Below are 14,376 nucleotides of genomic sequence, written 5' to 3'. Positions count from 1 at the left end.
TCTCTATTCTGTTTCACTGATCTATGTGTCTGTTTTTACACTAGTAAAAATTTATTTTAATTACTATAACCTTGTAGTATATTTTGATATCAGGTAATGTGATACTTCCAAATTTGTTCTCTCAAGATTGCTTGGGCTATTTAGGGTTACTTTGGGCTTCATATAATTTTTAGGATTATTTGGTTTGGTTCTGTGTGAAAAATATTATTGGTGTTTCAATAAGGGATTAAATTGAAACTGTAGGTTACTTTGGATAGTATAGCCATTTTAATGATGTTAACTATTCCCATCCATGAGCATGTGTTCTCATTTATTTGTATCTTCTTTAATTTCTTTTTTCAATATCTTATAATTTTACAAGTACAAATATTTTACCTCCTTGTTTAAATTTATTCCTAGGTATTTTTTATTTATTTGTAAATGGGATTGTTTTCTTAATTTCTCTTTCTGATAGTTCATTATTAGTGGATAAAATGCAACAGATCTCTGAATATTAATTTTGTATACTGCTACTTTACTGAATTTATTTTATAGTTCTAATGCTTTTTTGGTGGACTCTTTAGAGTTCTCTCTGTATACTAGTATATAATATCATGTCACCTCCTAATAATGACAGTTTTACTTCTTCCTTTCCAATTTGGATATTTTTAATTTTTCTTATGTTATTGCTGTGGCTAGGACTTCCGATCTATGTTAAACAAAAGGGGTGAAAGTGGACATCATTGTGTTGCTAAGGAATATGTTTTTAGATATTCTTTGTTGAGTTTATGATATTAGCTGTGTCTTAGATGGCTATGTTTTTTCTATTCCAACTTCGCTGAAAGTTTTTATCATAAATAAGTGCTGGATTTTGTCAAATGCTTTTTCTGCATCTATGGATATAATAATATGATTTTTATTCTTCATTTTATGTGGTTTATCATATTAATTGATTTGCAAATATGGAATTAACCTTGCATCCCAAGACTAAATCTCACTTGTTCATGATGTATTATCTTTTTTACGTATTGCTGAATTTGATTTGTTAATATTTTCTTAAGAATTTTTAGATTTATGTTCATCATGAATGTTGACCTGTAATTTTCTTTCTATTTGTTTGTAATGTCCTTGGTTTCAGAATCAAGGTAACATTGGCCTCATAAAATGAGTTTGAGATTATTTCTTTCTCTTAAAGTTTTCAGAATAGTTTGAGAAGCATATATGTTAATTCTTTTTTGAATATTTTGTAAAATTCACCTATGTGGTCATCTGATACAGGACTTTTGTTTGTTGGGAGTTTTTGATTACTTATTTGATTTCATCTGTAGTAATCAGTCTATTTATGTTTACTTTTTTATCTTGGTTAAGTATTGGAAGATTGTATATTTCTAGGAACTTATTCATTTCTTTTAAATTGTTCAATTTGTTGGCATTTTTTTATAATAAACCTTTGTATTTCTGTGGATTCAGTTGTCACTTTTATTTCATTTTGATTTTTAGTTGGATCCTCTCTTTTTCTTGAAGAGTGTGGCTAAAGTTTATCAATCTTGTTTATCTTTTTAAAGAATAAGCTCTTGGTTGTATTGATCTTATGCATATTTTTAGTCTCCATATCATTTATTTTTGTTCTGATATTTATTATTTTCTTCCTCCTATTCAATTTTGGCATTGTTGTTCTTTTTCTACTACCCTTATATGTAAGGTTAGATTGTTAATTTGATATTTTTCTTGCTTCTTGAGGTAGGCTTGTATTGCTCTGAATTTCCCATAGATTTGGGGTAATGGTGTTTTCATTTTTGTTTGTTTCAAAGTATCTTTTGATTTATTCCTTGCTCTCGTTGTTAACACATTCATTGTTTTGAAGTATATGACTTAGCCTCTGTATGTTTGCTTCCTTTTCAGGGTGTGTGTTTTTATAATTGATTTTTAGTTTTATAACATTGTGGTTGGAGAATATGTGTGATTTCAATTTTCTTGACTTTATTGAAATGTTTTGTGGCATATTATCTATCCTGGAAAATGTTGCATGTGCACATGAAAAAAATGTATATTCTACTAGTTTTGGGGTAAAATTCTCTAAAATATTGGTTAAATCCATCTACTCTAATGTGTTATTTAAGGTTGATGTTTCCTTGTTGATTTTCTGTCTAAAAAATTTATCCTTTGATGTCATGGGGTGTTGAAATCCTTTACTATGCTGTTATTATTGTCAATCTCTTTCTTTATATCCATCAATATTCTCCTTATATATTCAGGTGCTCTTGTGATGTGTGAATAAATGTCTACAAGTGTTGTATCAAAGGAGGTTTAAAATGGTGGCAGAATAAGTGGAAGCTCACAGACATGCTCCCAAGACAAAAATGGAATCACAACTAAAATATTTTAAAAAAAAACACACACCCCTGGGGAGAAACCAAGATGGCGGCATAGGTAAGCACCTAAATTGCTGCCTCGCACAACAATTTCAAAACTACAACTAAAAGACAGAACAGACATCATCCAGAACCACAGGAAGGCTGGCTGAGTGGAAATTCTACAACTAGAAGGAAAGAGGAAAGCTCATGGAGAATCAGAGGAGTGGCAAAGGAGGGCTGAGGTACGGAAACATGCACAGAGAGGAAGGGCGACTGAGTGCCTGGCTGACTTTCTCTGGCGGGAGGGGGAAGGAAGCCCCCGACTGCACTGAAACCCAGTTCCGGGAGAAACCCCGTGGACCCAGGCTCATACAGGGTGAGTCTGGACTGTCAGGTAGAGAGAAAGGCACACAGAGACTTGGAGACCCGGGGGAGGTGCAGCGGGTCTGGAGGCACGCACGCGCGCACACGAGTGCTCACAGAGAAAGCTGAACACGGAGGTTGCCGCAGGCATTCCCTAGTGGAAGAATGTCGGAAGCTCCTGACTGCACTGAACCCCAGTTCCGGGCAAGCCCCTGGGGACCCACAGTCTTACAGGGAGAATCTGGACTGTCAGGCAGAAACTCAGGGGAGTCGCGGAAGGCAGAGGTCTGGAGGTGCGTGTGCAAGGGCAGGGCTGATGGGAAGCCAAGACTGTCTGCTCCACCCTGAGACTCTGCCCCATCCAAGCTGAGCACAGGGGCTTTTGCAATTTTACAAGTCTAATCCTATAAGGCTGTCTCCAGCACTGAACTTTTCCCAGTGTAGACACAGCTGATCCTCACAGCCAACTGGCCTGGAGGTCTATTCCTCCCAGTGATACCAACAACAATCAAGACTTAACTACAACAAGGCTGTACACACAGTCCACAAAAGGGTGCACCAAGAGTGTCCACCTCAGATTAACTGGGGAGGCTGACCCACTGGGCCATATAGGAAACCTAGCACACAAAGCTACCCTACCAACTCAGGGAAGCAGCGAAAATGTGGAGGCAAAGAAACAGATCACAAATGAAAGAAATGGAGGAAAACAAATGACTGGATATAGATTTCAAAAATCACGGTTATAAGGCTTTTCAAGAATATCCTAGAAAAGGCCAATAAATTTAGCGAGACCCTCGAGGATATGAAAAAGGACCAACTAGAAATTAAACATACACTGACTGAAATAAAAAATATTATACATGGACAAAAATCATACACCTATGGATGAGGACAGTGGGGGGGAGGTAAGGGCAGAAGGTGGGGTGGGAACCGTCGTGGAGGGGAGCTATGGGGGGGAAAAGGAGAAACAATTGTAATAATCTGAATAAAGATTTATTTAAATATATATATATATATATATATATATATATATATATATATATATATATATATATATATTATACAGAGACCTAACAGCAGACTAGAGGACCGCAAGAATCAAGTCAAAGATTTGAAATACAAAGAAGCAAAAAACACTCAACCGGAAAAGCAAAAAGAAAAAAGAATCCAAAAACTTGAAGATAGTGTAAGGAGCCTCTGGAACAACTTCAAGTGTACCAACATCTGAATTATGGGGTGCCAGAAGAAGAGAGAGAGCAAGATACTGAAAACCTATTTGAAGAAATAATGACTGAAAACTTCCCCCACCTGGTGAAAGAAATAGACTTACAAGTCCAGGAAGCGCACAGAACCCCAAACAAGAGGAATCCAAAGAGGACCACACCAAGACACATCATAATTAAAATGCCAAGAGCAAAAGACAAAGAGAGAATATTGAAAGCAGCAAGAGAAAAACAGTTAATTACCTACAAGGGAGCACCCATATGATTGTCAGCTGATTTCTCAACAGAAACTATGCAGGCCAGATGGGAGTGGCAAGAAATATTCAAAGTGATGAATAGCAAGAACCTACAACCAAGATTACTCTACCCAGCAAAGTTATCATTCAGAATGGAAGGTCAGATAAAGAGCTTCACAGATAAGAAAAAGCTAAAGGAGTTCATCACCACCAAACCAGTATTATATGAAATGCTGAAAGGTATTCTTTAAGAAGAGGAAGAAGAAAAAAGTAAAGAGAAAAATTATGAACAACAAATACATAGCTATCAACAAGTGAACCTAAAAATCAAATGAATTAAAAATCTGAGGAACAAAATAAACTGGTGAATATAATAGAATCAGGGGCATAGAAAGGGAGTGGACTGATAATTCTCAGGGGGAAAAGGTATGGGGGGTGCAGAAAGAGACTGGACAAAAATCGTACACCTATGGATGAGGACAGTGTGGGGGAGGTAAGGGCAGAGGGTGGGTTGGGAATCGGGTGGAGGGGAGCTATGGGGGGAAAAAGGAGAAGCAATTGTAATAATCTGAACAATAAAGATTTATTAAATTAAAAAAATAAAAATAAAAGAGCTTTTTTGGCAAAAAACAAAACAACAACAACAAAAAAAAAACACCCCTGAATAATCAACTGAAGACTAACTGGAGCAAACCCTGATAACTACTAGTAAGGATGGAAAGTGGAGACCACATAAAGACTGGCAGGAAAAGCGGAGGCACAAAAGGGCTGGTTGGGCTCCACAAACAGCAGCTGACATTCTGGAGAGATATCTCAGATGTGTGGGGCAGCCAATAAGAACTCTGGGGTCTAATCCCAAAGATGGCCCCTCCAGGAGAAAGTACCAGAACTGAGAAAGTACCAGAACTGAGAAAGCCCACAAAACATCTGGCAGTGAAAAGCAGCAGGAATGCTTCTGCCATGGAGAGATAGTTAGAAAGTCAGGCACACTCTTAAAGGGACAAGGCACAAAATTTCATGTGCAGCCACTCACCTTGGGCTCCAGCAGAGGGAGGACAGAGTGGACTAGAGCTGTGTAAGGAAAAGCCAGGGTTGGGGGCTCTAGGGTTAGAACTCAAAGGCAGACACCACAGTTTCCTATGCTGAGTCATTCCCTCATGCTGTGGAAGTAATCTTAGGAACACCTTCAGTATCCAGGCAGTTTTTGCCTGAGTGGGGGGAGACAGTTTCACCACAGTATTAGAAAACCCCTTGCCCCAACCTGTGGAGTTTCTGGGGCCCATTAAGAGACTGAGAGTAACAATTAGCCTCCAAGCAGAAGCAATTGCCCCACCCTGTTGGAAAACCTCTCAGTCCACCTGTAGATTGCTTGAGGCTACTCTAGACTGAACCCAATCAGAGGCAGACAGAGGCAGGTCTCTGGAAGCTTTTACTCTTTGCCTTATCTAATTAGTCAGAAATAACAGTTTAGCTCCCCACTGCAGACACCATCCTGAATTGCTCAGTGAGGCAAAGACCAGTGGGACACCAAGTGCCTGAAGCTGACTGACATCTGCAGGACCAGCTCCATAAGAGAAGGGAGTATAGCTCAGAACAGGGACAATCAAGGTGTGAGACTCAAAGCAGAAATAGTCTCTGAGCTAAAGAGTCCCGGACCACTAGGGGATTCAACCTAACAGATATCAATTAGATTGCCCAGGGCCAGAAAGGGACAGTGACTCATATTCACCTGCACTAAAGAATCTCCCAGGCAGCCCAGGATAGACACACCAAGGGACCAGCTTTAACAACATTAGAGCAAAATCCAGTGAGCTCCACAAATATCAGACCCATAGCACCTGTATAACACTGGTATGATAACATTAGGATTGAACCTCATTGGAAGCAAGTTGGAGGGGAGAATCCTCTCATGAACAGGACATCAATAATCAAGTCCCAATTACAACAGAAGAGCCCAAACAACACACACAAGGGGCATTCCTAGACCATCCAGCTCAGGTGAACAGAGATTATGCCACTGGACCCTTCAAGACACTTTCCACATAAGGCCATCCCAAAAGGCTGGGAGGCATAGCAGTTTATCTAAGTCATAGAAGCAAATACAGAGACAACTAAAATGGAGAAACAAAGAAACAACCCCCAAATTGAGAGAAAATAAGAAATCTCCAGAAAAAGAACTAAATGAGATGGAGGCAAGCAACCTATCAGACATAGAGTTCAAAACAATCATTATAAAGATGCTTAAGAAACCTAATGCAAATTACAACATCATGAAAAGGGATATAGAGGCCATGAACCAGGCAGAAAGGATGAATGATATATTTAACATTAAGAATGCTCTGGAAGTTATTAAAAGTAGACTGGATGAAGCAGAGGATTGAATCAGTAATTTGGAAAACAAGATAAAGGTAAGTACCCAGTTAGAGCAGAAAATAGAAAAAATAATTAAATATCTTAAAGGAGCCCTGGGACAACATGAAAGGTAACAATATCTGCTTTATAAGAATACCAGAAGGGGAAGAGGGTGAGCAAGAAACAAAGAATCTGTTTAAAGAAATAATGACAGAAAACTTCCCCAACCTAGTGAGGGAAAATGTCACACAAGTTCAGGAGGCACAGAGTCCCAATCAAGATGAACCCAAAGAGACCCACACCTATACACATCATAATCAGGAGGGCAAACATTAAAGACAAAGAATCTTAAAGGCAGCAGGAGACAGAAAATTACCTACAAAGGAGTTCCCATTAAAATGCCAGCTGACTTCTTAATAGAAGGACTTCAGGTGAGAAGGGAGTACATGAAGTAATTAAATTAATGAAAACCAAGGGCCTAAATCCAAGACTACTGTATCCAGTGAGGCTAACATTTAAAATTGAAAGTGAAGTAAAGAGAAAAAAAATGGCAGCGGAACGGACAGATGTGTTCCGAGCCTTGTCCCGGAGCAGAAAGAACAGCTAAGGGTCGTATGAGGAGTGTTTGTTGGCAAGTTAAGCGACAGCTAAACTCCAGGAGAAGGTGGGGGACTGCTAGACGGGGTTCCCCTGACTGGGCAGCCCCCACTGAGGCTGGGTCCCCTCCCGGAGCTACAGGCTCGGACGCAGAGACTGCGCCATCTTGAAAGGGAAAGTGGAGCTTATCGGAAGCCTGAAAATACACAACTGCGGCACCCACCGAACAGCTGCGAGCCTCAGAACACCAGTCCCCAATTGGCACAAACACGTGGATTCAGAGGAGCTCTACACTCCACCACGGAAAGGTCAGATTTCGCCTGGGATAAGGTGAGGTCTCTGGTCCCGGCAGGAGAGAGAAATGCGCGTTTTGTGGGAGCTGAAGGACCAAGGAAGTCTGTGCCTAGAAAAATCCATGGCTGTTGGGGCTGGCATGATCCATGAATGTGGAAGGGGATCCTCAGAGCTGCTAACAGAAGGGATCTCTAAAAAGCAACCAATTATGATCTGACGTGCAGGGACAGCCTAAGGATTTCAAAGGTGTGCCGGCTGCTTAGACTTGTGCGCAGACCCATTGTTCACACACTTGGGCTTTTTCCTCTTCAAATTCTTGCTTCTGATTACTAAACCCAATACATAGGATCACCCAGTTGGGGACACCCTGGGAGACTGCAGGGGAAAGTTGTTTTTCTGGAACCTGGGAATCGGAGTGTGGAGTGACCATCGGAGAGCCAGCTCTGAGGCAGCCCACTTCCACAAACTGGTATTGAGTTCCACAGGGAAAAAAGGATCTAAATACAGGCTAGAGAGGCCAAAGAAATCTGGAAATCAATCCATAAACACTGCCACCCAGGGGCTGAATCACAAATGACTCTTGTGTAATAAAAATAAAGGAATACGAGAAATTAAGACACACCACCTGCTTAAAAATCAGGACTGGCTTACAACACTGAGGAGCAGTGGAATGCAGGGAATTGCAATACTGTCCGGACTGAGAAACAGGCGTGCCAAACAGAACAATAGAGGAAGTGAATGACCTACACTACTGCACATTTTATTTTTTTTATTTTTTATTTTTATTTTTTTATTTTCAGTTTTTGCATCTTTTACTCAAGAAACTATTTTTTTATCTTTTTTCCTCACTTGATTTTACCTTTTTAATTATTACATTTTTATTTTCAATCAGTATCATTACTACTACTATTTTACCTTTTTTTAAAGTATCATTTTATTTTCTCTTTATTTTACTTTGGGATTAGTGTTCTACATTATATTATCATCATTCCTTTAGCATCGTTTTACTCTATCTCAACTCTACCTTTATGCCATCACTCTCTTCCTAACCTTTCCCCTTTTGGTGGCCTGTTTATCTTACCCCTTTCCTGCTTTAGATTTTCCCTATTCTTTCTGTTTACCCCCTGATAAAATTTTACCTTACTTATATATCTAATCTACAATCCCCTGCTCCAAATCCATACAAACCTCTCTCTTCGCTGTCTTAACTATCCAAAAAATTGTTTTTCTCTCTGTCCTTTTGTTGTTGTTTGCTTGAATGTTGATTATATAGAATTTTTATGCTTTTTTGTGAGATTGTTTTGCTTATTCTTTTTGTTTGTTTGTTTTGCTTGTTTTGTTTTTGTTTGTTTTTGCTTCTGTTTTCTCTTGCCTATCTTGATATTACTTTGTTGTTGTAGTTTGTATTAATCCCCCGGTACTTGTTGCTGGCATTTGCTGGGATTAGTGGTTGTTCTATTGGAGTTTTCTCCCCATATATATAGTTTGTTCCCCTTTCCCTCTAGGTCTCTTTCTTGTCTCTCTTATTTTTTTCCTTTCCCCAATTTCATTTTGACACTCTTTTTTTTCTTTTTCTTTCTTTCTTTTTCTTCTTTTTCTTTCTCTCCTATCCCCTAATTTGATTTCTCTGGTGGTCACCTTTATTTGAGGTTATTAATATCGTGAATGCATTTCTGTTCAGTGCCTTGTGTGTTGTACCTGGTTGTGTTCTGTTTTGTGCCTTTAAATCAACACAGGAGAGAGAGAACTACATAACCAGACATCCAGAGAAGAGAGACCATGGGGAGACAAAAAAACAGTCCGCATATGAAAGAAAAGCAGGCATCACTAAAAAAGGAAGTAAAAGAAATGGAGGCAAGCAACCTTCCAGAGAAAGAATTCAGAAAAATGGTCATAAGGTGGATGAAAAGAATGGAAGACAAATTCGACAATATGAGTAAGAACCAAGAGGAAATGAAGAAGAACCAAGAAGAAATGAAAAATGACATCGCTGCTGTAAAGAACTCAATAGAAAGCATCAAGAGTACTAGAAGAAGCAGAGGACTGCATCAGTGAGCTATAAGACATGATGGGAAAAAATACCCAAGTAGATCAGCTTCTAGAAAAAAAAATTAAAAAGAAAGAGGAGAGCCTAAGGGAATTTTGGGACAACATGAAACAAAACAACATATGCATAATAGGGGGTCCAGAAGGAAAGGAAACTGAGCAAGGAATAGAAAACCTTTTTGAAGAAATAATGACAGAAAACTTCCTTGATATAGGGAAGAAAAAACCCACACAAATCCAAGAAGCTCACAGAGTCCTAAGCAAAAGGAACCCCAAAAGACTGACACCAAGACACATTATAATTAAATTGGCAAACATCAACCACAAAGTAAGAATCTTAAAAGCATCAAGAGAGAGACAGAGAGTTACATACAAAGGAACCCCCATCAGACTAGCAACTTATTTCTCAAGAGAAACTCATCAGGCCAGAAGGGAATGGAATGAAATATACAAAGTCATGCAAAGGAAGGGTCTGAATCCAAGAATACTGTACCCAGCAAGGCTATCAATCAAAATTGAAGGTGAAATCAGGAGCTTCACAGTCAAAAAAGGACCAAGGGAGTTTATTACCACCAAACCAGCGATGCAAGAAATGCTAAAAGGTCTGCTGTAAAAAAAAAAAAAAAAAAAAAAAAAAAAAAAAAAAAATTGAAGCAAAGAAGGAACACAGGGGTAAAGAATAAAAATGGAGACAAATAAGTACCTATCAATAATAACTTTAAATGTAAATGGATTAAATGTCCCAATTAAAAGACATAGGGTAACAGATTGGATAAGAAAACAAAACCCATATATCTGCTGTCTATAAGAAATCCACCTCAGAAAAAAAGACACACACAGACTGAGGGTGAAGGGATGGAAAAAGTTATTGCAGGAGAATGGAAATGAAAAAAAAGCGGGGGTGGCAATACTTATATCAGACAAATTAGATCTCAAAGTGAAGGACACAAAAAGAGATAAGGAAGGCCACTTCATAATACTAAAGGGAGCAATCCAACAAGAAGAAATAACTCTGGTAAACATATATGCACCCAATACAAGAGCACCTAAATTCATAAAACATCTCCTGGAGGATATCAAGGGAGAGATTGACAGCAATACAATCATAGTAGGAAACCTTAATACCCCACTATCACCATTGGACAAATCCTCTAAACAAAAAATTAGCAAAGAAATATCAATCCTAAATGACTCACTAGACCAGATGGAATTAATTGACATCTTCAGAACATTTCATCCCAAAGCCACAGAATATACATTCTTCGCAAGTGCACATGGGTCATTTTCAAAGATAGACCATATGTTGGGACATAGACAAAGTCTCTTTAAATTCAAGAAGATAGAAATCATAACAAGCATCTTCTCAGACCACAGTGGCATTAAACTGGAAATCAACTACAATAAAAACAATCCAAAGAAATCAAACACATGGAGACTAAATAGCATGCTATAAAATAATCACTGGGTTACCAGAGAGATCAAGAAAGAAATAAAAAAAACATCATGGTAACAAATGACAATGAAAACACTATAATCCAAAATCTATGGGACATAGCGAAAGCAGTCTTGAGAGGGAAATGCATAGCTCTACAAGCATACTGCAAAAAAAAAAACAAAAAACAAACCAAAAAAAAGAAACAATGGTAATAAATTACATAACCCTACAACTCAAAGAGTTAGAAAAGAGCAAAAAGAAAAGCCCACTGTAAGCAGAAGGAAGGAAATAATAAAGATCAGCGCAGAGATAAACGACATAGAGACCAAAGAGACAATACAGAAGATCAACAATACCAAGAGCTGGTACTTTAAAAGGATAAACAAGATTGATGAACCTCTAGCTAAGATCACCAGGAAGCAAAGAGAGAGGATCCAAATAAACAAAATCAGAAATGAAAGAGGTGAAATAACAACAGATCCCGCCAAAATACAAAGGATTGTTAAAAATTGCTATGAACAACTCTATTCCAACAAACTGGACAACCTGGAGGAAATGGTCATATTCCTAGAAAAATATAACCTTCCAAAATCAATCAGGAAGAATCTAAACAGCTCAATATGACAGTAATTATAGAAGGACTTGAAGCAGTCATCAAAAAGCTTCCAGCACACAAAAGCCCGGGGCCAGACGGCTTCACAGGAGAGTTTTAGCAAACATTCAAAGAAGAACTAAAACCTATCCTCCTCATACTATTCCAAAAAATTCAAGAGGAAGGCACACTTCTAAGCTCCTTCTATGAAGCCAGCATCACCCTAATACTAAAACCAGATAAAGACAACACAATGAAAGAGAATTATAGGCCAATATCCCTCATGAACGTAGATGCCAAAATCCTCAACAAAATTCTAGCAAATTGGATCCAGCAGTACATCAGAAAGATCATACACCATGACCAAGAAGGATTTATCCCAGGAATGCAAGGATGGTACTATATCTGCAAATCAATTAATGTGATACATCACATTAACAAATTGAGAGATAAAAATCACATAGTCATATCAATTGATGCAGAAAAAGCATTTGACAAAATCCAACACCCTTTCTTGATAACTCTCAACAAGGTGGGAATAGAAGGATCATACCTCAACATAATAAAAGCCATATATGATAAACCCACAGCTAACATCATACTCAATGTGCAAAAACTATAACCATTTCCCCTAAGAACAGGAACAAGACAGGGATGCCCACTCTCACCACTCCTGTTTGACATAGTACTGGAAGTATTAGCCATTGCAATTAGACAAGAAGAAGAAATAAAAGGCATCCAAATTGGAAAAGAAGAAGTAAAGCTGTCCTTATTTACAGATGACATGATATTGTACATAAAAAACCCAAAAGACTCCATCAATAAACTAACAGACTTAATAAATGAATTTGGCAATGTAGCAGGATACAATATTAATGGCAAGAAATCTAAGGCATTTCTATACACGAATAGTGAACTTATAGAAAGAGAGATTAAAAAAGCAATCCCATTTACCATCACACCAAAAAAATTAAGATACCTAGGAATAAACTTAACCAAGGAGGTAAAAGACTTATACTTGGAAAACTACGGGACACTGAAAAAAGTGATAGAGGAAGACATAAACAGATGGAAGAACATACCATGTTCATGGATTGGGAGAATCATCATCATTAAAATGTCCAAACTACCCAAAGCAATCTATAGATTCAATGCACTCCCCATTAAAATACCAATGGCATATTTCACAGACCTAGAAAAAACTCTCCAAATATTCATCTGGAATAAAAAGGACCCCGAATAGCCACAGCAATCCTGAGAAAGAAAAACAAAGTAGAAGGGATCTCAATACCAGATTTCAAGCTGTATTACAAAGCCACTGTCCTCAAAACAGCCTGGTACTGGCACAAGAACAGACATATAGATCAATGGAATAGAATAGAGAATCCAGATATCGACCCAAACCAATATGCACAATTAATATTTGACAAAGGAGGCATGAGCATACAATGGAGTCAAGACAGTCTCTTCAATAAATGATGTTGGGAAAATTGGACAGATACATGCAAAAAAATGAAACTAGATCACCAACTTACACCATACACAAAAATAAACTCAAAATGAATCACGGACTTAAACATAAGACAGGAAACCGTAAAAATATTAGAAGAATCCACAGGCTGCAAAATCTCAGACATATGCCAAAAGAACTTCTTCACTGATAATGCCCCTAGGGCAATGGAAGCCAAAGAGAAAATAAACAAATGGGACTACATCAAAATAAAAAGCTTTTGCACAGCAAAAGAAACCATCAACCAAACAACGAGAAAGCCCACTGTATGGGAGAACATATTTGCAAATGTTATCACTGATAAAGGTTTAATCTCCAACATCTACAGGCCGCTTAAACAACTTAATAAGAGGAAGATAAATGATTCAATTAAATAATGGGCAACGGACCTAAATAGAATCTTTTCGAAAGAAGACAGAAGGAAGGCCAAGAGACACATGAAAACATGCTCAAAGTCACTAATTATCCGAGAGATGCAAATCAAAACAACAATGAGATACCATCTCACACCCGTCAGAATGGCTATCATCAACAAATCAACAAATGACAAGTGTTGGTGAGGATGCGTAGAAAAAAGAACCCTCGTGCACTGCTGATGGGAATGCAGACTGGTGCAGCCACTGTGGAGAGAGAACAGTATGGAGTTTCCTCAAAAAACTGAAAATGGAACTCCCATTTGACCCAGTAATCCCACCTCTAGGAATTATCCTAAGAAACTAGAAACACCAATCAGAAAGGATATATGCACCCCTATGTTCATAGCAGCACAATTTACAATAGCTAAGATTTGGAAACAGCCTAGGTGCCCGTCAGCAGATGACTGGATCAGAAAGCTTTGGTACATCTACACAATGGAATACTATGCTGCCATAAAAAAGAAGGAATTACTACCATTTGTAGCAACCTGGATGGAATTGGAGAACATTATGCTAAGTGAAATAAGCCAGTAAATGAAAGAAAAATACCACATGATCTCAGTTATTTGTGGATAATAAAAAACATTATAAACTGATGAACAAAAAGATAGATACAGAGGCAGTAAAGCATCAAACACACTGTCAAATTACAGCGGGAAGGTTAGGGAGAGGTGGGGGAAATAAGAGATCAACCGAAGGACTTATATGCATGCATATAAGAATAACCAACAGATGCAAAACATTGGGGGGTGAGGGCATGTATGGAGTGGGGTAGGGGGTGGCAATGGAAAGATATGTACACATATAATACCTTAATTTAAACAATTTAAAAAAAAGAAAGAAAGTGAAGTAAAAAGCTTTCCAAACAAAAAGAGGTTAAAGGACTATATTACCACCAAACCAACAATGCAAGAAATGTTAAAGGGACTGCTTTAATACGAAAAAGAGAGAGAGAGAGAGAGAAAGAGAGAGAGAGAGA

General features: G+C 38.1%; 1 protein-coding gene and 1 pseudogene across 2 annotated transcripts in view; one reads left to right on the top strand and one right to left on the bottom strand.

Moving 5' to 3' along the window:
- The window catches only part of FAM168B (family with sequence similarity 168 member B), a 416,235-nt gene that overhangs the window by 132,361 nt on the left and 269,498 nt on the right, over positions 1 to 14,376 (bottom strand). The window lies entirely within an intron of this gene.
- LOC308244119 (isoleucine--tRNA ligase, cytoplasmic-like) overlaps positions 6,631 to 14,376 on the top strand; it is a 14,803-nt pseudogene continuing 7,057 nt past the window's right edge. Inside the window, exon 1 of the transcript in view lies at positions 6,631 to 6,637. The product of the transcript in view is annotated as an isoleucine--tRNA ligase, cytoplasmic-like (transcript). The remainder of the gene's footprint in view (positions 6,638 to 14,376) is intronic.

Source organism: Plecotus auritus (assembly GCF_963455305.1).
Source record: "Plecotus auritus genome assembly, chromosome: 3".
Classification (NCBI taxonomy): domain Eukaryota; kingdom Metazoa; phylum Chordata; class Mammalia; order Chiroptera; family Vespertilionidae; genus Plecotus; species Plecotus auritus.
Note: the sequence above shows the minus strand (reverse complement) of the source record. Positions and strands in the feature narration are given on the sequence as shown.